General features: G+C 42.0%; 1 long non-coding RNA gene across 1 annotated transcript; it reads right to left on the reverse strand.

The window, feature by feature from the left end:
* Positions 1 to 2,624: 2,624 nt before the first annotated feature.
* On the reverse strand, positions 2,625 to 12,849 carry LOC133040177 (uncharacterized). The gene is made up of 2 exons (XR_009688913.1): positions 12,750 to 12,849; positions 2,625 to 3,645 (listed from the first exon to the last, which is right to left on the reverse strand). It is a non-coding gene; the product is annotated as an uncharacterized LOC133040177 (long non-coding RNA).
* Between the last annotated feature and the right edge of the window lie 11,665 nt (positions 12,850 to 24,514).

The raw sequence follows: 24,514 nt of genomic DNA on the forward strand, positions 1-24,514 counted from the left end.
AAAACAAGTTTTATGATGGTCCCTCTGCCCGCCTAATAATGCAAGTTTGTTATATGAAGTAGAACTGAACCTGACTCTTGCCTTTGCTGTGATCTGGTAGCAAAGTGCAAACATCTTTGCACTTTCATTATAGCAACAAGCAGCATTGGACATGAAGAGAGATGCTTAGTGCTAGAGCGATGGTTTTCAGAGCTTTAAACACAAGGGAAAAGCAAAACATGAAGGGGAAAAGCAAGCATCTTCACCCATCTAATGTTAAGTATGACTTTTATGAGGCCTGAGACATACATCTTCAGGGTCTTTTTTGAGAAAAAGCATTAAAAATGATAAATACAAAATACAGAATGGGAAAAAATCATAATAGATTTAGAATTTTAAAAAGTTAATAAGGGTTACAAAGAATCCAAAAAACATATTTTTATTAATTAATAGCTAATAGCAGCTTTAGAATTATATTCCTACGTTTTGGGGCTGTATACTCTCTGAAAGTCTTCCCTGGTGGCTCAGAGGTAAAGAGTCTATGTGCAGTGTGGGAGACCTGGGTTCGATCCCTGGGTTGGGAAGATCCCCTGGAGGAGGGCATGGCAACCCACTCCAGTATTCTTGCTGGGAAATCCCATGGACAGAGGAGCCTGGTGGGCTACATTCCATGGGGTCACAAAGAGCCAGACATGACTGAGCAACTAAGCACATATTCTTTGATAGCCTCTTCATGTGACAATTATTCTGTAATAGTTTCAATAGAGAGAATAAAATAATTTAGTCCTTCCTCTAACTTGTTGATCAAAATGTTTTGTTTTTATCTTTTAAATGCACCAATACACAACTTCCGTGGATATGTTCACTATAGCTCTCACACAGGACTTGTGCCCTCTAAATAAGTTATTCTGATCAGTTTGAATTGACATAATTTCTTCAAAAAAGAAAAATGCATGAATTGTTTATAATTGTATATAATGTATATAGAGCATATTCTTAACAAAATTTCTCTCATTATTGATGAGGACTGAATGCTCTGATCACAACTTTATATGTCTTGATTGGGATAATCCTCACAGATTATCTTCTGGCTTCGCACAGTTAAAACCTTGTATCGCTCCCTCTCTCACACCCATGCTCAGTGCCATAGAACCTGTTCTATCGCAGTAGGCAGTCTGGTTTGCATCTTCCCATGATGTCAATGGGTAATTTTGCCCAGTGGATAGTAAGAGTATCCCTGCACAGGACAAATAGAAATAAGTTAACTATATCTGGAAATGTTTGCAAACCACACTAATACATCCCACTGAACCTAAACTAAACCAATTCAACTTTCCTTAGCTACATCCCCCTAAAGCCCTTCAACACCATCTGATAAAAGGAGAGATTGGCTGGGGAAAAAAATCCATAAAGGAAAGAGAGAGTTCCTTAACTGATTGTGGTTCAAATATATGTTCTTTGCAAAATGTATTAAAACACTCATCAAGTAAACAGGTTGTTAGGGACCTTCCCATCGTCTTGGAAGAGGCCCATTAATTGAAAGATCTCATATTTAGCTTCATTTCTTTCATAGTACATTGACTCTACACCAAACTATTTAGGGCAACTAATATTTACTCAATTACAAACAGCCAAATTGGCTTAGGTGGGTTTGCAACAACGGGAATAAATGGAAGACAGACTTGTTCCATTTCTAAGCTCTTGCTTATAAACATCAGCAAAACATTCACGTATAAAATAAATGCCAAAAAATTTTTACAGAACTCCATGGCCATAAGTATAATTTAATCTACTAGAAACTATGACAAAGGATTAGTAAATAAAGAGGGGTGGATAATGTAAATCCATGGCTGATTCATGTCAATGTATGACAAAAACAACTACAATATTGTAAAGTAATTAGCCTCCAATTAATAAAAATAAATCAAAAAAAATAAAATAAAAAAAAAAGAGGGGTGGATAGATTAACCACTGGAGGTTTTCTGGAAAGGATGAATTTTAAGATAGCTTTTGTAACAGGTGAGACACAAAAATGAGAGGGGAAGGTACATTCTAGGAAGGCATATAAGATCCAAATACACTGAAGAACATCAAATTGTGTAAAGGAAACCATTTAGGATTGTCTGGAACAGAGTGTTCATGAAAGAGAGCATAAAAACTTTAAAGAACTGTTTCTGGTCATAGTGAAGAAAGTGATACACAACTAGTCCACTAAGTGTAAACAATTAGGGAACTACACAAAAAATATGAAAGAATTCTTTTCAAATGTTGAGCATCAGGTGTTTCAGGACCAGCACTCCTGAGAGAAGAGAATTGAGTGAGGTGAACTCTACCATAACCTTGGCCTTTTATTTTAACACAGTTTCTGGACCAGGATGCAGGAAGGGGGGATCCACACAGAATATGGAAGTATCACTGAGCTGAAGAGTCAAGAGATTAGAGTTTGGTAAGGTTGGGACAGCTGGAAGTTGTGATGCGTTCCAGAGTAGAAGTGCCTCAGAAATCTGCAGAAGATCCCTGTGAGTCTTTGGCTGAATAATAAGATGCATATATTTGAGGTTAAACTCCACAAACCTCGGTAAATAATAAGTAACAAAGAAAGATAAACTATGAGGAATTATAGGCTAAAAAGCTACCAGAGCTCACACAGGGTTGGAAGATATTTTATTATAGTTCAGATGGGACAAAATGAAAAGATCTTGTTGAATACCTGAAGCATTCAGGTGAAATTCCAAAAAAGGTACATCTTACTAGTAGGATTAAACTAGTACTAGAGCAAAAGCTACCCTAGGTCCTAACTTAAAAAGCTTCAGTTCAGTCTCTCAGTCGTGTCTGACTCTTGGCGACTCCATGGACTGCAGCATGCCAGGCTTCCCTGTCCATCACCAATTCCTGGAGCTTATTCAAACTCATGTCCATAGAGTTGGTGATGCTATCCAACCATCTCATCCTCTGTCGTCCCCTTCTCCTCTTGCCTTCAATCTTTCCCAGCACCAGTGTCTTTTCAAATGAGTCAGTTCTTCACATCAGATGGCCAAAGTACTGGAGTTTCAGCTTCAACATCAGTCCTCCCAATCAATATTCAGGACAGATTTCCTTTAGGATTGACTGGTTGGATTTCCCTGAAGTCCAAGGGACTCTCAAAAGTCTTCTCCAACACCACAGTTCAAAAGCATCAGTTCTTCAGTGCTCAGCTTTCTTTATAGTCCAACTCTCACATCCATACATGACTACTGGAAAAACCACAGCCTTGACTAGCCTGGACCTTTGCTGGCAAAGTAATGTCTCTGCTTTTTAATATGCTGTCTAGGTTGGTCATAACTTTTCTTCCAAGGAGCAAGCATCTTTTAATTTCATGGCTGCAGTTACCATCTGCAGTGATTCTGCAGCCCAAGAAAATAAAGTTTCTCACTGTTTCCATTGTTTCCTCATCTATTTGCCATGAAGTGATGGGACCAGATGCCATGATCTTAGCTTTCTGAATGCTGAGTTTTAAGCCAACTATTTCACTCTCCTCTTTCACTTTCATCAAGAGGCTCTTCAGTTTTTCTTTGGTTTCTGCCATAAGGGTGGTGTCATCTGCATATCTGAGGTTATTGATATTTCTCCCTGCAATCTTGATTCCAGCTTGTGCTTCATCCAGCCCAGCATTCCTCATGATGTACTCTGCATATAATTTAAATAAGCAATTAAATAAGTTAAAAAGTTTCAGAGGGATCAAACTGATCTGAAATTAAATGAACTTCTTATCAGAATAAAACTCAACACTCTTGAAAAGAACACAAGACAATGTGACAACGTAACATTTACAATAGTCCTCATCTAATCAATAACTAGACATGACCAAAACAAGAACATATAACCCATAATGAAGGGGGAAATCAGTCAATAGAAGCAGATCTCAAAACCACAAAAATGGAATGAATAAACAAGGACTTTAAAATAATCACTATAAATATGTCTAAGGAATTAAGGGGACACATGAACATAATGAAGAGGAAATTATAAAATATAAATAAACAAATCTTCTAGAGCTTATTAAAAAATAAAACCCAACATCTGAAATAAAAAACGCATTAGGCAGGCTTAACATGAGATTGTACATTTCAGAAGAACATATCAGTGAACTTGAAGAAAGTAAGCAGAAAATATCCAAGTTAAAGCACATAGGGGGGAAAATCTGAAAAAACCAAATGAACAGATCTTCAGTAACCTATAACACAAAATTCCCAGAAGGAACAGATATGAGTGGCAGTATGGGGAAAAAAAAAAAAAACTTTAAGGAAAAAAGACTGTGATCTTCCAAATTTAGTTAAAAAATATAAATTTACAGATCTAAAATGTTCAATGAAACCTGGACAGAATAAACTCAGTGAAAACCACACAAGAAAGTGGAAAGGAAAATAAGTAGTTTTCTACATTATATGTAAAGTGATAAAGTATTTAAAGGTAAACTATGATATATAAAAGATGTAATCTGTGAACCCTTTTTTGAGCAAACTAAAAAAAAAAAAGTTATGGCTAATAAAACAGTAGAAATAGACTGAAATACTAAAAAGTTTTCAGTCCAAAAGAAAAAAAGAAATAGAAGGGAAAAAAAGTAATAGATGGGACAAATAAATCATTAACTGACAACAGCCATATCAATAATTACATGAAATATAAATACACTAAAATAATATATTAAATGGCAAATATTGTCATACTGGGTAGAAAAGCAAGGCCCAACTACATGTTTTTTGAAAGACTTCTTTTACCATTAAGATACATATAAAGGCTAGAAAAAGACGAATCAGGCAAATACTAATTTTAAGAAAGTTGGAGTGGCTACTTTGATATCACAAAATATCCACACAGGAGAAAACATGACAAAATATTTACTCTTAATCAGAAAGATAATATTACTCTTAATCAAAAAGATAAAGAGAAATATTTCATCATGATGAAAGGGTCAACTCATCTAGCAGGTAAATAATATTCAAGGTGTATGCAACAATGCAGGATGAAAATGCTGACAGGACTCAACGGAGAAATACACAAATACAAAAGTGTATTTGGAGATTTTAACACTCTTTCCTCATTTACACAACAAGGAAACAGTAAATGAGTCTAGATATAAAGGGCTTGGACAACATTATTATTATTGAGCCTAACTGATATTGGTAGAACACTCTACTCAGCAACGACAAAATACAGAGTGTATTTCGAATATACAGAGTTATTTATCTTGGTGTTCACAGAAGAGCACATAATAGGCCACAAGACGTGTTTCAATAAGTTTTAAAACATCCATGTTACAGAGTATACTCTCTGACCAGGCCACATTGGAATTAAATCAGAAATTAATAACCAAAAAACTCTGCAAAATCCACAAATATTGCAACTGAAACAACACAGTTCAAAATAAGCTATGCATCCAATTAGAATATATTTGGGGAAATTAGAACACGATAATTATATTTAATAGGTATATAGCTCCAGATTTCAAAATACATGGGATACAGCTAAAGAAGTGCTTAAAAGAAAATTTGTAACTTTAATGCCTACGTTAGAAAGAAAAGAAGGTCAGTGATCTAAGCTTCTACCTTATGAAATTAAAATAAAGAGCAAATTAGGGACTTCCCCTGGTGGTCCATTGCTTAAGACTCTGTGCTTCCACTGCAGACGGCACTGGCTCATTCCCTGGGGAAGGAACTAAGATACCACATGCCATGCAGTGTGATCCAGAAAAAAAGAGTAAATTAAAACTCGGAAGAATGGAAATTATAAAAATAATAAAGGAAATAAGTGCAATAGAAAACAGGCAAACAATAAAGAAAATTGAAAAATCTAAAAATGATTCCATTGAAAAAAAAAAGCAGTGAAATAAAAAAGCTTCTGGTGAGACTGATCAAGGTGGAGAAAAAGCAAAAAAACACAAAACAAGTATCAGTGCTGAAAGAGGGGGCACCACTACAAATCTTCTAGACATAAAAAAACAAGAGAATATTATGAATAACTTTATGCCAATAAATTTTATAAATTAGTTGAAATGGACAGTTTCTTCAAAAACACAAATAACTAAAACTGACACAAGAAGAAATAGGAACTCCGAGTGGTCTTACATATATTAAAGAGATTGGATTCATAATTTACATCTTCTGATAATATAAACTCCAGGCCTAGATGGATTAAACAAGGAAGTATCAAGGGAAGAAACAGTACCACTCTTAAACAACACCTTTCGGAGAAAAAAGGAGGAGGAAACACATCCCAATTCATTTTACAAGGTCACCATTGCTCTGATACCAACACTGGACAATGACATTAATAGAAAATTACACATCAGTTAATTAAAAATAAATAAAAAACATACCATTTTTAAACAAGAAAACTACAGATCAACATCCCTCATGAACATAGATTTTTAAATCCTTAAAATATTAACAAATCAAATCCAGGAATATAATCTAAATGATAATACATTATGACTAAATGGGTTAATTTAACGTTTGAAAATCAATCAATATAACTTACTATATTAACAGAACAAAGGTGAAAAATCATACAATCATTTAAATCAATGTAGAAAAATCATGTGATGAAATTCAATGTCCCATAACAGTTAAAAACAAACCTCAGCAAAAAAAAAAAAAAACAACAACTACCTCAGTCTAATAAAGGAATCTATAAAAAATCTGAGCAAACACTACAGTTTAACATAGAAAGACTCACTACGTTCTCACTAATAATAAGATCAAGGCAAAATGTTTACTCTCTCCCTTCTTCTCAATATCATATTGGTGTCCCAGCCGGTGGAAGAACACGTGGAAGAATAAACAAAGAGACTTACAGACTGAGAAGACAAAAGTTAAACTTTCATTCACAGAGGACATAACTGTGTATCTAAAAAATACTAACAAATCTACAAAAAAATTTCCTACATTAATAAGTGAGTTTATAAGGTTGCAAATCAGTATACAAAATAAATTGAACATATTTCTGTATACTAGCAACAAAAGTGAAACAGGAAATTTCAAGTGGAATTTGCAATAGCACCAAAAATGTAAGATACTTAAGAATGAATTTAACCAAACATATATGTGACCTGTACACTAAAAACTACAAAAAAAAAAAAAAAAAAAAAACCCTCAGCAACAGTGGGGGCAAAAACACCAATAGGCAGGCTCTGGGTCCCCCACCTGGCCCCCACAACTACTTCAAAGGAACTCGGTGCTGTGTGATCCCAGGATCAGGGAAAACTCGGGGTGGGAGGAGGTGGCTCTTGGTGTTAATACCTGTGAATCCTCCCAGCTCCCCAAAGCCTAGCCCTGGCGAGGCCAAGGCAGCTCACCACTGCCCTGGAGCTCAAGGCCCCTCGCCTCTGAGCTCTTTGAAGTCCATGGCAGAGCTGGCATCCTTCAGTTCCCGCATTGCCTACGCTGCACCCAACCGAGCAAGACATCATTCCAAGCAGCACCATGGCAGTTCCATGGCTGTTGCTGGGTGTGTGTCCACCAGGGTTTGCAGCCCTCACCAAAGAGAGCTCAGCCATCAGGAGAACCCGCCTGGCACCACATGCCCCACCCTCGAGACTGAGCCCATCCCACAGTCTTTGCAACCCCATGGACTGTAGCCCACCAGGCTCATCTGTCTATGGAATTCTCCAGGCAAGAATATGGAGTAGGTTGCCATTCCCTTCTCCAGGTGATCTTCCCAAATCAGGGATCGAACCCGGGTCCCACCACTTTGCAGGGAGATTCTTCACCATCTGAGACACCAGGGAAGCTTCTTTCCCCAGGAGCCCCTGACAGAATTCCCCAGCACCAGCAGATGCTGCCCCGGCACTTAACACTGTGGAGTTCTACCAGTGCCTGTGAGTGGAGATGCTCTACTTCATCCTCTTCTATCCAGAGGGCCCTAAGGCGCAGTACCTGGAAGCCAAAGTCCTAAAAAAGCAGTCGTGGAAGTTCCACACCAAATGCACAATATGGCTCCAGAGGCATGAGGAGCCCACAGCCATCACTGTTGAGTTTGGGCAGGGCACCTATATCTGCTGATAGTCCGGCTAGGAGAAGTGGGCTCTATGGAAGAAGGAAGGTTTCACCTTTGAGTACACTGGTCCCTCCCTCCACCCCACCCCTCTCCCTGGCATGCTGATTCTTCTGCCCAGGTGAGGGCCCTGGCCTGGAAAATTGAGGGGAGGTCCCAGGCCATGGGAGTCCCCCTCCCTTAGAAAGCAGGGAAGGGGCCCGAGGTTTCCCCATGCTGATGCCGCAGGAGCAAGGGCTCTCCCCAGTTAGGGACATTTTTCTGGTAGATTTATTTTCATTTTGGAAAACATTTATAAATAAAAAATTTATGAGAGAAAAGGAAAGAAACACCATGCTTGTGAATTAGAAGGCTCAGTATTATTAAGCTGTCAATTCTCTTTAAATTGAATCAATACAATCCCAAACAAAATATGAGCAGATTTTTAAAGAGAAATTGTCATGCTAAACCTAAAATTTATATAGAAATGCAAAACTAAATTGTATAGTAGCCAAAACAATTTTGGAAAAGAGATTCAAATTTGGAGGACTGAAACTATCTGAGTTCAAGTCTTGTTTTAAAGCTACTGTAATCAAGATAGGGACTTCCCTGGTGGTGTAGTGGCTGAGACACCATGCTCTCAATGCGGGGAGCCTGGGTTTGATCCCTGGTCAGGGAACTGGATCCCACATCCCACTAAGAGTTTCCATGCAGTAACTAAGACTCAGTGCAGTCAAAATATATAAATAAAATATTTTAAAAAAAAATAAAAAATAAAGCTACTGTAATCAAGATATATTGTCTATGGCTACTTTCTCACTATAATGGCAAATTTGAATAGCTGTGACAGGGACCATATGGTTCACAAATCCTAAAATGTTTACTATCTGTCCTTGTACAGAGTTTTCTGACCCTTGTGATGCTACTAATGCTAAGTCGCTTCAGTCGTGTCCGACTCTGTGCGACCCCATAGACGGCAGCCCACCAGGCCCTTCTGCCCCTGGGATTCTCCAGGCAAGAACACTGGAGTGGGTTGCCATTCCCTTCTCCAATGCATGCATGCATGCCAAGTCGCTTCAGTCATGTCTGACTCTGTGTGACCCCATGGACAGCAGCCCACCAGGCTCCTCTGTCCATGGGATTCTCCAGGCAAGAATATTGGAGTGGATTGCCATTTCCTTCTCCAAGGTCTTTGTGATAGATGATGTTTATATATAAGACATGCTCTTATATACAATTCCTGGTCCAATAAATATTATTCCACCAATTTCTCTGTATATTTCTTTTATAGCACATTAGAATGCAGGTTGGTTAGAATAATTTTAGAAATAATCTTTAATCCCATCCAATATATTGAAGAATATAAATTGTTTGTAAATTATGATACCTTATAATTAACAATATATTGTTTGCAATATCCCTTACAGCTGCTCACAAAGCTGTGGCTGAAATGCTCTTAGCAGGATGAAAATAATTGAACATTAAATGTGTGTAGTATGTAAATATGTAAATTAGGCATAGTACTATTAGGCCTCTTTTTTAAAATATTTATTTTAATTTATTTATTTGACTGTGCCGGGTCTTACTTGCAGCATGAAGGATCCAGTTCCTTGAGCAGGGATTGAAACCCACGCCCCACAGCATTGGAGGAACAGAGTTTTAACCATTGGACCACCAGGGAAGTCCCTAGGCCTGCTCTATAAATGAGTAGCATTTGCGATTGTTAGAGCCTGCTCTAGGTGATTAGGAAAAGCAGACCAATGAGACGGCGGGATGATTAGGCACCAGTTGGAGATGGACTGGATATAGGTAGGAAAAACAAGTATTGAGAAAAATAAAGCTGAGTGTTATTGTGAGTCTGAGCTTTTAGATGTAGTTGCTTTTGACCTCATGGGACAATTGTGAAGAAATATTTATTTAGCTGTCGAGAGCAGAAAGGCTATGTGATCAATTAGCAATTGCTTAAAGCAATGTGTTTCAGTTTAATGAACTTGTCAGGTCATCCTGCTGGAATGTAGATTGATTCAGCAGTTTGGGGACAAGTCCCAAGTTTCTGCAGCTCTCAGAAGTTTCCAGGTGATTCTGATATGGATGATTCAAGGAGCAAGCTTTGTGTAGCTAATAGAAATTTATGTGTAGATTTCTTCTGGAAGATAATGGGAAGGTTGAGACAGTGAGTGATTTCTATGAATGGAAGGAAGGACTCTATGGTCTCTTCTAGGGCCTTCAGTCTTAAGAAAATCTTAATTCAGAGAAGAGGAGGATCCAGGGCAACCAAGGAGAAAAAAAATTAGAGCTGTAAGGGAGGAAAAAAAGAAGAAGAATCAGGAGGATTTAGTTGCATTAAGGTATAAGTGGCTTAAGTATTCCTATGGAATACTGAGCTTCAAGTAGGAGGTTAGTGGAATTCCAATATATAATTCATTCATCACATTATCTTCCCTGGTCTTTTTTCCAGTCCTCTCTTGGCTGTAGTAATGTTGATGGATTGTCTGTCAAAAGCTTATCCATTCCTTTTGCTAAAAAGGCCTCCCCTTATCGATATGAGGTCCATAAGAACTGCCATGTTTTTATATGACCCCATTCCCCCTCCCTACAGTTCACCGGTTGATGCAGTAACACTGGATCCCAGTTGGGTCAGTCATAGTTCTTCCCTGAGATAACTTTGGCTTCCCAAGTGGTGCTAGTGATAGAAAACCCACCTGCCAATGCAAGAGACATAAAACGTAGAGGTTCAATCCCTGGGTGGGGAAGATCCCCTGGAGGAGGGCATGGCAACCCACTCCAGTATTCTTGCCTGGAGAATCCCCATGGACAGAGGAGCCTGGCGTACTTGATCAGGGCAAAAGGAATTCATACAGAATTGTTTTTATAGGGTAAAGGTGTTAGGTACAGAATCTGCTAGCTGTTGTCAGCCGTGCTAGAACCAGCACAGAGGAAAATTAAAGACAGGTGATAGAAGAGAGCTCTGGCGGTGCTCCAACTCTTCCAACTATTCCCAAGCCCAGCTACACCCTCTTTCATTCCCCATGATTTGGTTATTAAACACTCCCTTCTGTGACCCTGAAAATTCCCCTCTTGCTTAAGTGAGTTTGAGTCACTTTCAGCAGAACTCTGACTAGGAGCCAGCAAACCTTTTCCCAACACGTTTCCCCGTGTACACTTCCCTGGGGCTTCTGCACCCCTTTGACTGAAGCCTTCCCCAGGCGCTTCCCCAGCGTGACACCAGGCCAGAATCAGCTTCTGGACAAGGACCATAAACCCCAGCATTGGTCTGGATGGGTGCGAATGTGTCACTGAACACCAGCGTACCAGATCCATGTGTTCATGGCAGCAGCCAAAAAGAGCCCACGAAAGTCTAATCTTCAGCTCCCTGGGCCTCTCCTGGCAGATTGTTAAGACCCCGGGGCAGAGCTTAATGTGCATGACTATTTGCGATGCACGATTTCCATTTTACTCATTTTGACTAAATTAAATTCATTTTGGAATTCTCAGAGTTATTGCTTGTTGATTTTTCCCCACTCCCACTTCATATTCTAGGCATATGCATGCTTAGACCCTCAGTCATGTCCAACTCTTTGTGATCCCATGGACTGTAGCCTGCCAGGCTCCTCTGTCCATGGGATTTTTCAGGCGAGAATACTGGAGTGGGTTGCCATTTCCTCCTCCAGGGGACCTTCCCAATCCAAGGATTGAACCCACGTCTCCTGTGTCTCCTTCATTGCAGGCAGATTTTTTTAACCTGCTGAGCCTATGAAGAAGCCCATTTAGATACATTTCCCCCAAAACTGAAAGCCACCCCCATCTCTAGGTTCCTCAGTGCCTCAGATCCCTGCAGAGTTTCTATCCCTTGGCAATTTGCTAGGGTTTCTGGAATGAGTTAGCTCCTTCACTGCTGGGAAATTAAAAACACACACATACACACACACAAAACCAAAAAATAAAACCTGGTATTCTACAAAAAGGCAAAGAATTTCCCACTCCCTCCGCCATCTCCAACACACACACACACACTCCAGGCCTGGCTGAGGGCAAGAAACCCATCTCCCACCACCCTTCCACAGGCAGAAACACTGGCATTCGTAAGCTGTCACTCCAAGGAAGACAGCAGCTGTGTTATTCTATGATTTATAGAACAGATTTGCATTTCCTTGCCTTTGAAGCTTGCCTATAATCTGCCACATAAATATTTGAAAGACAGGATGGTGGAAACAGACCTAAGCAGCTTAATCGAACGCTTGGCAGGTAGAGGACTCAGGCTGGTGTTCATTTCCAACGCCCCCACTGCCCCAGGGCCTCTTGGTGAGTGTGTACAAAATTGAAATTCAGTGTTTAAACCCAATCCTACAGTCAAAAATCCCACTTGAAGGAAAAGCCAGAAGAATGCCGTTGGAAAACAGGTTTCATTTCATGTCTGGTTTCTTGGGCCAAAAGCCCATTTGGCTTCCTGAAACTCTGCTCCAAGGAACAGGGGGCAAGGAGTAGGAGCTTCAGCCACTCCAGAAGGCCCAGCTGTGGAAATGGGGTGATCTCAGCCCCACCCTTCCCTGCCGCAGCCCTGAAGGCAGGTCAGAGGCAGAGCTGGGCTACAGAAAGGTGGGAGAGATCCCTACGCCAACACTTCCTCATGGCACGGAGCTGGCACACCCAGCAGCAGGCTTGTCCTGCCTCCACTTGTGGGAAGAGCAGCTGGGCTGGCCCTGCCACGAGGGGAAAGCCCGTGAGCCCGCGGGAGACACAGAAAGCAGTTCTATGTTTACCTTGCCCCTGTCTGTTCATACCCCATCCTCATGTCCGCAGGGAGATGTGGCCAAGGAAGTCTCTGCTACACAGTTTAGGCAGACACCTCGGGTGGGTCCCTCATCACAGTCACGTGGCTTTCCCTCACTCCACAGGCGGAGCCCGCAGCTGAGCCTATTGTCCTGCGGCCTCAGCAGCTGTGCCTCTGACCTGGGAGGGGCTGCAAGTCTGGGCAGGAGAGGCTTTGGGAAGCCGGAGTTGTTGCCAATGATCTGTTTCCAGCCGGGGGGAGCCGGGTTGGGTTCCATTTGATCAGCCATTAGGCACAGACCTTGCTTCTGCCAGACACCTCACTCCTGCCTCAGGGCCTTTGCACTTGCAGCCTCTGTTCCGGGACTCCTCCTCCTCCTGACTTTCCCCTAACCTGTGCTCCCTGTTCGTCAGATGTCACTTTCTCAGAGAGGCCCTCCTGACCACCCAGGCCACTGTAGCCCTTGTTCTCTCTCTGCTCCACCGCCCTCTTTATTTCTTTGCTGACACTCCCAACAATCTGTAATTCTCCTGTTCATCTGTTGACATGTTCACTGTCCTGTTCCCCACTGGAATGGTAGCTCTCTGCAGGGAGAGGTCTTTTGTTTCATGTTCACAAGTGTTCACAGCTTCCAGCACCATTCCTGTTACATGGTAGGCACTTAACACGTATCTGTCGAATGAATAAATGAATGAATGGACGCCTCTGCAGCGGCTCTGTGGTCACTTATCCACAGTAACTGTGCCCCTATGCTTCTCTCTTTTCCACGGAAGCTCAGTGTTGTTTGACAGCCTTTGCTGCTCGCTGACATGAGTTATGAGTTGCTATGGTGTCCCTTAACCCATGCCAGTAATTGGCTTCAGAAGGATAACTGACAGAATTTTGACCAGAAACTTGAGCAGAAGTCTATTAGGTGAGGGCCCGAGGCGCTGAAAAAGGTTTTTCCTTCATTAAAAAAGAGCAGCAGATCCTGTTGTTTGATCTAAATACCATGCCTTCTGCAGCTGAAGGTCCAGGGTCCTCCATGGCACTACTGAAGAACAATACTCCCTGTTCTGGGGCAAAATAAATGTTCTCATTTTTAAGCCATGGTGAGCGGTGTCTTTTGTTACTCGGTGCCAAAGGCTTTTGAACCATAGAGACTATGGCATATGCTGTTCCTTGGTCCTAGGGGCTGCCCTAGGTGGAGTGTCAAGTGGACATGAATGAAGAACTAGTCTTTCCTTACGTCATCCATACAACCGACAAACTTCATTGAAAACTTCTGTGCTGGGTTTTGTCCTGATGGTTCAGAGACTAAGTCTCTGACCTCCCAGTGCAGAGGGCCTGGGTTTGATCCACAGTCAGGGAACTAGATCCCACGTGCCACAATTAAGAGATCTCATGCCGAAGCTAAAGATGCTGTGTGCTGCCACTGAGGATTCTGCACGACGCAACAAAGGTTGAAGATCCTGCGTGCTGCAGCTAAGACCCAGTGCAGCCAAATAAATACACTTTTTTAAAAAAAAAAAAGAAAGAAAACCTCTATGCTGGGAAGAGAGATGGATGAGGCAAGGTCCTGATCCTGAAGGAGCCTAGAGCCCGCAGGAGGAAGGCTTGTGAACAGACTGGCAATCTGGAAGGTACCTGCTATGACAGGGGTACATGAGATGCCACTCGGAGCTGAGAGCAGGAGGAACAGAGTGTCTGAAAGCAGGAGATGGGAGGGTGACAACAGAAGAGGTGGTATGAGAATGAGTCTTGAACGAAAAGCATGAGTTGCCCAGATGGACAATATGGCAGAGGGAACGATAATATCCCACATTCCAGAGAAGTAAAACTGTAAGTGGGACCACTTTTAAAATACGTTCAATGAGCCGGCACTATGCTAAGTGATTTAACATACATTCCCCCTCTCATCCTAAGGATGTGCATTCAAGGCAAATATTGTTTTACTATATGAAAACTGAGGCTCCAAATAGTTGGGACTTACTCAATGTCATGCAGCCAGAAAGTTGCAGAGTCAGGCTTCGAACATGGTGCATCTGGCTCTAGATCCCATATTCTTTCTATCATCCATCCCAGCACTCTTCCTGCAGAAGCGAACCCTATACAATTGTATTTCGACCCAGTAACCCACATGTGAAAGAGACACAGCTCCGTGAGCAGAAGCAAGAAGCAATTGGTAGAAGGTGTGCTCTGGATGGGGTAGTGATGAGGTGGGTGGTTGACGGAGACAGAAGGAAGAAAAGAGAATGTAGGTGACCTGGAAATACCTCTCTCTCTTATACTGGGTTTATTTTAAGACTCTAGTCGGGGTTGCCATCTCCTAACAATTTCCTTATAAATCACCCTCGCAGCTAAATATTATCCTAAAAATTTACCAGCCCACAAATTTTTGTTAACCAGTCTGCTACAAATATTATACAGATAGCAAACTAAATAAAACACATCAGTAGTTACAACTAGCCTCCCTGAAATGGTAAGTGGCCTTGGGCTTACAGGGACTCAGCTTTGAGAAGACGGCCTTAAATAATGAACAGGAAGATGAAACAGACACTCTGTCTCCAGACACTGCGTGGCCCTGCAAGTTAGCACCCCAGATCCTGCCGATACTCTCGGTTTGCAAACTCCCTTTTTCATGAAACAAGGGGTAGGGCAGACACCCATCATCGTAATAAAATAATGGCACCAGCTAATTTCCCGAGGCTTCAATCTCAGCAGGGAAGGATATAATATTGCAAGCCAGCAGAAGCAAACCAAGTGGTGATACAGTAGTTCTGTTTTACATTACATTAAATGTTACTATTTCTGAAGGGAATATCTGTGGAGCACTGGTGTAACCCATAGCAACCAGCTAATAAATTGTAACTTACACTGCTTCAGCTTATTGTAGGGGTGGAGAACAGCAGGAAAAAAAAGACCAAAATAAAAAAAAAAAGGCAAATGCTGGCAAAAATGCCACATTTTCCCCCCTCTTGCTACCTCCCCCACCCCACACACATACCCCACCACCACAAATACAGGCTGCATCAGCAGACTCTACTAAAACTTAAAGGGAAATGGGACAATTAGCAGCCAATGGTTTAGAATTCTTGACTTTCGTGTTTAAATATATGGTGTCTCTTTTAAAGCTCAGAAGATGTACTTTCAATGCTTCCGACTCTGGGCCCTGAGTTCACAAAGATAACCCTGTGCCTCATTTGGCAGCCTCTGTTGAGGGTGACAATTCTTAGCATCAAGGCTGCACCTGGAACTGAGCCGCTGGGCTCACCTTTTCTCTGTCTGCAAATAGCTCAAGCCTAATTGCCCCCGTACTTCAAACTCACAGCTGGTCGCTGAGCCTTACTCTTTGCTACAGTGAGCCTACTCTCCCGCCCCAAGACCAGTAGATTCCTCCCACCCATTAACCCTGTTCCTGGAGCCGCTCAGTTGTTTGTTTTTTTTTTTTACACACCCATTCAGTCTCTCCAAAACTTAGGCATTGGATTTGTGTTTACACAGGGCACTTCGTGACCTTCAGATAGTCTGTTCATGTGCGGGCTGACCAACTGTGTAACCCCCACCCCTACCCCGCTACATCCGTCCGTGTGAACAGTGCAGAGCTTGAGGAAATTGCTCTCTGCCCTGAATTGCCCATCACGCAGTGCCTGGAAGGAAGTGACTGATGCTCAACTGCCTGAATAAGTACACCTTCTGTCTGGCCATCTCTGCTCTGCATGCCGAGGAGGGGAGTCAGGGAGTGCACCAAGGCTCAGGCCACAGGAGATCCTCTTGTCTTTTCTCTTAGGGGACCAGCATAGAGGTGGGGCTTGGGATCAGGCCCCCAGGATCAAGAACCACGCACTTATAAGCGAAATGTCATTTGGTCAAACTATTTTACTTCTGGGGGCTTAATTTTCCCATCTGCAAGTGAGGCTACTGTATCTGGTAGCACACATTTGGCAACAGTAACGGAAAACCTAACTGAGGACTCTAAAGGGGAAGAAACTTGTTTTCCCGTATGGCAATGGCCAGGGCAGGCTGGAGGCTCCCCTCCCAGTTGCCTGGGATTCGCTCTTGTTGGGGGAAGAGGGGTTTCCTTTCCTCCCCACCTTCTACACACCAGAGCATGTCTCTCTACTGCGGTTTATGCATTCATCTCCTCACCTAGGCCTGATCCCCTCACTCATCTCGGAAAGTCCTCTGCCTCTAGCTCAGTGCCTGGATGCGACTGGGATGAAGGGATAGGTGGGTGAATGAACGAGTGACTGATTCTAAACAGTCTCCTTTCTTATTGAAGGAAAAGGAAATTAGGGGGAAATAAAAAGCTGTAATATGTGTGAAAATGCTCTGTAAACTGCAAAATGCTACAAAAACTTAAGGAAATGTTATGAGTATTCATTATCACAATCAAGAATCTTCCTGCTATAGGAGCAGCCTCTTGGATACCTATGAGTTCACCAAACTGTCAGTGGGGGGTTTTGATGGGACAATTGAGGGGAGACTTTTTTTTTTAATCTGGGAAAAAGTAGATGGTTTTTGGCTCCAAAAAAGAAAAAAGACTTTAACACCCACAGTGTAATTATTAATTACAAAGGTCAAAAGTTGTCTTTACAATGGAGAGAGCTAATAGATGTCCCCTTAGCCAAATTATTAAACTTGGCATCACAAACATTGAGGGTAACTGATGTTGTGGCCTCCTGTTGTGGGCAGTGGGGTTCATGGAGCTTCACCTTGTAGTATTCTTGCCTCAAACATTCAATCTAAATATAATGAAGGAGAAGCAATCAACAAAACCCAGACCGTGGGACATTCCACAGGACAACCAGCTGAACCCTTTGATAATACGGTGCCATTAAGACAAAGAAGTTGAAAGGCAGAGGTCTCTTTCAAATTAAAGGAGATTCAGAAGAGACAAGAGCCAAATTGCAATGAGCGAACTTGCTTGGATCCTGGATTATAAAGATGCTATAAAACATATTTTTTAGACAGTTGGGCTCTATATTGGATAATACTATTGCATTAATGTCAAATATCTTCAGTATGATAATGATATTTCAGGAGAGTGTCATTATTCTTAGTGTTACATAGTGAAGTGTCATGGTATCTATAACTTACTTCAAAATAGTTTAGAAAAAAACCCCCACACAGACACAAATACATCATGAAAATACACAAGCCATCCACAACAGGCACACATATACCCAAAAGGAAAAAGCAAATGTGGCAAAATGCTAACTAGTGACTCTGGGGGAGGGGTACATAAATATTCACTGCACTATTCATCCTAGTTTTCTGTAGCTTTGAACTTTTTCACTATAAAATATTGGGCAGAAAGACATCAGCAGAGAGCATGAAAATCCTATTTACTCATTTAGACATTATCCTAGTTAGACATTTACCTTTCGTCCATTTCTATTCTCTCAGTTTTCATTATTACACACTTGTCTTTGGACTCATTTTACGTAGGCTAGAGTAGAAAAATTGGGAGGCTATATCAGAGCCCACATACGTGTAAGGACACATCATTCTTTCAAAACATCAGCTGGGCTCCTGTTATGTATTCCTGCTGTGCCTCCTCCCTCTGTCTCTCTTTCTCCCTTCTCTTGTCTTCCCACCAGTGACCTCAAGTGCCCTGTGCATTTAAATGGCCTTGGTCCCTGCCCTCCAGCCCTGCACACCCTAGATAAGACTTCTTTTGAGCAGAAGCAAGCAAAAAAGCAACCAGTCAGTCACAGGCCCAATGCCTCCCTCCCACAAACCCACACCCGAAACTTGAACCCAAAAAAGGACAGTGAGACTAAAATTTAGCCTTAGTTTATCCAGTTCACAATAGGGGCGGGGGTGGGGGTGGAGGCTGGGTGAGACTGTGGTGGAGGGGGGGCTCTGAACTGAAAGCTTTGTCTGGCCCTGACCGATGAAATGTAGATCAGGCCAAGTCCAGGATGCTAGACCATCTGGCAGAATTTCTAGGAAGGGCTGGTCCCTGCTGCTTCTTGTCCCTGAAGCCGGAAGAGGCCAGTCTGTCCTACTGGCCATTGACAAGTGGCGCTCTGCCCTCTGGGGTGTCCAGTCTTGGCTGTGCTCATTTACCAGACCCACACGCCTCTCTGGGATCTGGCCATCTTGTCACTATTCCTCAACTTTCCTCTGCTACACTCCTGCTCCTCAGGCAGGACCGGATTTTGCCATAGGCAGAACCAGTGTGGGCCCGATGATGCACTCCGGTGCCCTGTATCACTGGATGCTGCCCCCAATTTTAGGACTGTCAGGCCTGATTTATCCATTAGGCATAGTGGACAAAGTTCCTTAGGCCTGCAATACTTTTAGGGGCCCACAAAAATGTTTAAATTTCTTTTAACATCAGAGGGAAGAGAGTGAGCAATTAGGGTCAAAGGTTATAATCTTTATACCAATACAATCATAAAATATAATTTGTAATAATTTTATAGAAGAAGCCCTGCCCACTTCACTACCCCCTCACCCCTCGCCCCCCGCCCCCCCCACCCAAGGAAAGCATGTCCAGGGCCCTGGAAGGTCATGATGCAGCCTTGGGGGCTAGATTGCCCCACATCCATCCCCCAAACCCAGGGAGCCCAGAAAGATGAGATCCCAGACACCTCAGCACCTCTGTCCCAGTTGCTTTGCTCTGCGGCAGTGCCTTATCCAGCTTTTCCCCACTGCAGCTCTAGGACTCCTGCTTTCATGAATCTGCAGCAAAATGAGACAAATAAGAACAATGTGATGAGTTCTTCACAAAGTTAAAATTATACCAAGTACAGGACAATCCTTTTTTCTGAAGTTATGCACTTCCAAATTCCTTTTCTTTCTTTTTTTAAAGTTCGGGTACTAAAAGGCTATTTCATCCATAACATTATGAAAATGGCAGATGATATTCTGAATGATCATTACCTCACCAAGTATAAACGTTGGTAACCCAGTAGTGGCCCTGCCCTCCTGGATGGTTCCATGAACATTGCGCTGGTCTCTGCCCAGCACTGGCTGAGATGACCTGAGCCTGTTTTCAAGACTTGCCTCTTCGGACTTCTCTGGCAATCCAGTGGTTAAGATTTTGGGCTTCCACTGCAGCAGGTGTGGGTACGATATCTGGTCAGAGGAATTAAGATCCCCCATGCCAAAAGGTGCAGCAAACAAACAAATAAATAGATAAATGCAAACTCTATATAAGATTAAAAACAAAGAAAGACTTACCTCTCATGGCACATCCTCCAGGATGTCTTGCCTGGTCATGGGCTCTAGGCTCCTTATGGTCTCTGCTCTGTTTCCACCCCAGTATACACTCCCTCTTGTCCCGTTAGCATTTTCTCAACCGTAGCCACAAAGAGACATCTCCTGGAAGGCAGGCTTGCACCTTACCTCTGTCTGTCTCCTCCACTTGGCATCCTGCCTGGCATACAGTAACTGCTCAATCAATCTTTGTTGAATAAATCAAGAAATAGGTTAATTCCCAGAAAAATTAAGTTAATGGATAGAATTTCTCCAGCTTTTTGTTTTTTTTTTTTCTCTCTACATTTTTATTAAATCTTTGGCACCTGTTATTGCTTGTCCACTGGCCAGTGCTAGCAGATGACAGAGAGAATTAGCAAGAAGTGAATGAATATTAATGGACCCAGATATAGCCGCCAGTGCTGAGCTTGACAGCTTGTTTTTTCTATGGACAGGTGTTTGAGCTTATGGTTGTGGTTTTATATTGTGTGTTAGTGTCTGGAAATTTAATTAAATTTAACATTTCTAAGCAACTTAAGCATATAGTAGCTAAATACATAATTTTGTGCTAAACCATAGGCTGTATTTTGGACTTAAACACATCACTATTTCATGATGTTCTTCAAAGGGTACCATGATCGATAGAAGGAAAGTGAAAAGTGTTAGTCTCTCAGTTGTGTCTGATTCTTTGCAACACCATGGACTGTAGCCCACTAAGCTCCTCTGTCCGTGGGATTCTCCAAGCAAGAATACTAGAGTGGGTTGCAATGCCCTCCTCCAGGGGATCTTCCTGACCCAGGGATCCAGCCCAGGTCCCCTGCATTGTAGGCGGATTCTTTACCATCTGAGTCACAGGGAAGCCCTCCACTGTATAAAACATTAGAGTCTAAAAAATAGAGAACCACTGTACCCTTGGTGTCAGCATGGGCTCTGGGGGCAGATTTTAAACAGAATGGGGACTCCTTTCTATTATAGGGAGTTTAAAACGGGGTGGTGTCTAGGAAGGAGGGTTGGAAAGGTTTGTACAAGGTCAGGATAAATGACCTCCTTCCCAATGCTTGGGTCTAAGAATGTAATTCTCTCTTTTGTTCTTGCTGAGGCTTTAGGTGCATCTATATTAATGTCTGTGAGTATTGAGGGTGTGGCAAATAATTGAAACAGTTATTATTGGGTAAAAACATGGAACAGGCTTTGGTCCCTCTACTAAAAATGGATCTTCCCATACTCAGCTCTGATTCTGTCACCTGTCTATTGAGAAAATTTCCAGAGCCCGCCATTTGCAAACTAAGCAGACCCTCATTTCTTGGCTTGGTATTTATTTATTTTTTTAATTTTTATTTTATATTGGAGAATAGCCGATTAACAATGTTGTGACAGTTTCAGGTGCATAGCAGAGCACCTCAGCCATATACATACATGTATCCATTCTCCCACAAACTCCCTTCCCATCCAGGCTTGGCCTGGTATTTAAGGTGTCTCAAATCTGACCCAGTGTAATTTTTCCACATTATTTCCTCTCCTCCTCTACATGGGCTCCATAAGCCAGCTGAACCAAATGTACTACTTGGCTTTCCAGACCAGTTCACTTTAGATTCAGTTCACCAGATTCTGCCTTTCCTAGTACAGTTTCCTATCTTTCCCAACCTGGGAAGCTCTTCATACTGTCTCCAAAAATCCTACTACTTTTCAAGACCCAGCTTCTATTCTACTTCTTTCATGGAGACTAACCCAGTTTCCCCCAACTGATATTATCAATATCTTTTTTGACCTCCTATATCTCTTTCAAGGCACTTATATTCTGTTTCCGAGAATAGGAATTTTTGTATTTAATTATCCCCTTCCCCTAATACAGACACACATAGATTTGTTATGAGCAATTTACGGTAAGGGAGTTTTATTCATCTGTGTCTAATACTGTGCCTGGCACATTGTTCTCATTTTATCGATATTGCATTGAATTGAATTGATATCCTCAATACGGCCATGCTGAATTCTGTATCTATTTTGCTGATATACTGGGTATTGGAATTCTTCCAGTGGCAAAACACAGGTGAACCAAGACGAAAAGGCAGCATCAATAAGGAAAATAGATAATAATACCTCACATATTAAGACATCAGAGGAGGTAGGGAGGCTCCCAGGTTGAATTCAGTGGCATCTTGAAAGAGCTCCCCTCTTCCCTGTGGGCCACCCTTAGACCTGGCCTCAGTGTGGCTGCTACAGTCCCAGCTTCTACACACAGACAACCCTGGGAAGCTAAGAAGAGAAATCATTCTTCCCATGAGTCTCTCTCTCTTTTTAAACTTTTTATCTTGTATTGGAGTATAGCCAACTAACAATGTTGTGATATTTTCAGGTGAGCAGCAAAGGGACTCAGTCATACATAAACATGTATCCATTCTCCCCCAGACTCCCCTCTCATCCCAGCTGCCATATAATATTCAACAGAGTTCCATGTGCTATACAAATAGGTCCTTGTTGATTCACCATTTTATTTTTTTTTTAACTTTTTATTTTGTACTGGGGTGTAGCTGATTAGCAATGCTGTGATAGATTCAAGTGAAGAGTGAAGGGACTCAGCCACACGTATACTTGCATCCATTCTCCCCCAAATTCCCTTCCCATCCAGGCTGCCAGGTAACAATGAGTGGAGTCTATGTTGCTATTCAGTAGGACCTTGCTGGTTATTCATTTTAAATATCACAGTGTATACATGTCCATCCCAAACTCTGTATCTCTTCCTGTTATCCTTTCTCTGGCAACCATAAGTGCCTTTTTGAAGTCTGTTTCTGCTTTGTAAATAAGTTCATTTGTATCATTTCTTTTTCAGTTCAGTTCAGTCACTCAGTCGTGTCTGACTCCTTGCAACCCCACGAACCGCAGCACGCCAGGCCTCCCTGTCCGTCACCAATTCCCAGAGTTTACCCAAACTCATGTCCATTGAGTTAGTGATGCCATCCAACCATATTATCCTCTGTCGTCCCCTTCTCCTCCTGCCTTCAATCTTTCCCAGCATCAGAGTCTTTTCAAATGAGTCAGCTCTTTGCATCAGATGGGCAAAGTATTGGAGTTTCAGCTTCAGCATCAGTCCTTCCAGTGAACACCCAGGACTGATCTCCTTTAGGATGGACTGGTTGGATCTCCTTGCAGTCCAAGGGACTCTCAAGAGTCTTCTCCAAAACCACAATTCAAAAGCATCAGTTCTTCTGTGCTCAGCTTTCTTTACAGCCCAAATCTCACATCCATACATGACTATTGGAAAAACCATAGCCTTGACTAGACAGACCTTTGTGGACAAAGTAATGTCTCTGCTTTTCAATATGCTATCTAAGTTGGTCATAACTTTCCTTCCAAGGAGTAAGCATCTTTTAATTTCATGGCTGCAATCACCATCTGCAGTGATTTTGGAGACCCCAAAAAATAAAGTCAGACACTGTTTCCACTGTTTCCCCATCTATTTTCCATGGAGTGATGGGACCAGATGCCATGATCTTAGTTTTCTGAATGTTAAGCTTTAAGCCTACTTTTTCTCTCTGCTCTTTCATCAAGAGGCTCTTTTAGTTCTTCTTCACTTTCTGCCATAAGGGTGGTGTCATCTGCATATCTAAGGTTATTGATATTTCTTTCGGCAATCTTGATTCCAGCTTGTGCTTCATCCAGCCCAGTGTTTCTCATGATGTACTCTACATGTAAGTTAAATAAGCAGAGTGACAATATACAGCCTTGATGTACTCCGTTTCCTAGGTGGAACCAGTCTGTTGTTCCATGTCCAGTTCTAACTGTTGCTTCCTGATCTGCATACAGGTTTCTCAAGAGGCAGGTCAGGTGGTCTGGTATTCCCATTTCTTGAAGAATTTTCCATAATTTATTGTGATCTGCACAGTCAAAGACTTTGGCATAGTCAATAAAGCAGAAATAGATGTTTTTCTGGAACTCTCTAGCTTTTTCGATAATCCAGTGGATGTTGGCAATTTGATCTCTGGTCCCTCTGCCTTTTCTAAAACCAGCTTGAACATCTGGAAGTTCACAGTTCACATATTGCTGAAGCCTGGCTTGGAGAATTTTGAGCATTACTTTACTAGCGTGTGAGATGAGTGCAATTGTGTGGTAGTTTGAGCATTCTTTGGCATTGCCTTTCTTTGGGATTGGAATGAAACCTGACCTTTTCCAGTCCTGTGGCCACTGTTTAGTTTTCCAAATTTGCTGGCATATTGAGCGCAGCACTTTTAGGATTTGAAATAGCTCAACTGGAATTCCATCACCTCCACTAGCTTTGTTCATAGTGATGCTTCCTAAGGTCCACTTGACTTCACATTCCAGGATGTCTGGCTCTAGGTGAGTGATAACACCATCATGATTATCTGGGTCGTAAAGATCTTTTTTGTATAGTTCTTCTGTGTATTCTTGCCACCTTTTCTTAATATCGTCTGCTTCTGTTAGGTCCATACCATTTCTGTCCTTTATTGAGCCCATCTTTGCATGAAATGTTCCCTTGGTATCTCTAATTTTCTTGAAGAGATCTCTAGTCTTTCCCATTCTATTGTTTTCCTCTATTTCTTTGCATTG

Source organism: Dama dama, chromosome 20 (genome assembly GCF_033118175.1).
Source record: "Dama dama isolate Ldn47 chromosome 20, ASM3311817v1, whole genome shotgun sequence".
In the NCBI taxonomy this organism is placed as follows: domain Eukaryota; kingdom Metazoa; phylum Chordata; class Mammalia; order Artiodactyla; family Cervidae; genus Dama; species Dama dama.